Source organism: Lathyrus oleraceus, chromosome 6, assembly GCF_024323335.1.
Source record: "Lathyrus oleraceus cultivar Zhongwan6 chromosome 6, CAAS_Psat_ZW6_1.0, whole genome shotgun sequence".
Taxonomy (NCBI): domain Eukaryota; kingdom Viridiplantae; phylum Streptophyta; class Magnoliopsida; order Fabales; family Fabaceae; genus Lathyrus; species Lathyrus oleraceus.
The window spans coordinates 69,471,402-69,472,771 of record NC_066584.1 but is presented as its reverse complement, the minus strand read 5'-3'; positions in this window follow the sequence as shown (position 1 = coordinate 69,472,771).

Here is a 1,370-nt window from a genome sequence, read left to right as displayed (position 1 = left end):
AAACAGAAGTATTGCATTCAAAGCCATGCCAAAACACATCAAAAAAATCTCAAATTAAATACACCTAAACAGGGGTCAATCAAGGTCTACCATGCCAAATTTGAGCTCAATTGGGCAAATGGAACCATGTCAATGAAAATCAACAGAAACAGACACAATTACATGCTTCAATTCACACCATCAATGCATACATCCACTTCAAAAATTCATATCTCATTGGAAACTAAAAAGAAATGGATGAGACCAAAACAGGGAGGTCCTAACATGTGTCTAGTTCATGCATATCAAATTTCATGGCCATACAATACAACATGAGCATTTCTCAATCATTCTACCAACCTAGGTCACATGGACTTGCAAATTCAACAACCAGAAATGAAAAATCAAGATTAAATTGAAAATACAGTGAAAAATCCTACAAAAATTCATCAAGCATCCTAACATGTCAACAAGTCATCATGCAAAATTTCATTCAATTCTAACATGCATAGGTTATCCAATTAAATTCAACAAGTTGACATCAAGAGGTGTGACACAAATTGTCACACCTAAGTTCCAGAATTTGCTGCTCTCTAACCAGGTATCAAAAATTCATGAAATTTACATATAAATAATCCTCAATGAGTCAAGAACCACCACAAAAATTTTCAAGAATTTATTTGCAAGCATGTGCATTTCACAATTAAAATGGTAAAGTGTATCAAAATGTGACTCATGTGAGAAAACCCTAGGGCAAATGGAATTTCTACCAAGCACAACTTTGACCAATAGATCAAAAAAGTCCTAAAGTCAACAAGGAAGTCATAGAAAAAATCTCCATATTTTTCTGAATTTTCTACTATTTTTTTTATGAATTTTTTCATGTGTTAATGATTTTTAACAATTAATTAAATTAAATAGAATTTTGACAATGGCATTATCGTAAATACTAATGGCGGGAGCGGGAAACATGCAGTTTGAATTTTCAAAACAGATTTTGGATTGAACAGTAAAATTTCCAGAACTTCATCGTCTACAGTCCAGAATCCTCAAGAACACGAAATTTCAAATCATCACCAAAATGAACAATCTCATATCCGTTAGAACCGTCTGAGCCTAAGGATCACGAATATCAACTTATTCTTGGCTAAAAGTTCCTAAATCGAACGAATCGCGCGAGCTAGGGTTTATGTTCATATCTTAAAATCCAGATTTCTCCTCCTATGGTTCATCATTCTCAAAACTAATCACATCACCGCGATCTACATAACAAGGCCTTTCAAACGCATATAATGATTAAACAAATGGTGACGATCGATTTTGCTCAAACCTGGATATGGCAGCGGAGTTCTTGTTGTTTTTGAGCTTCAATTACACGAAACAGAAGTAGT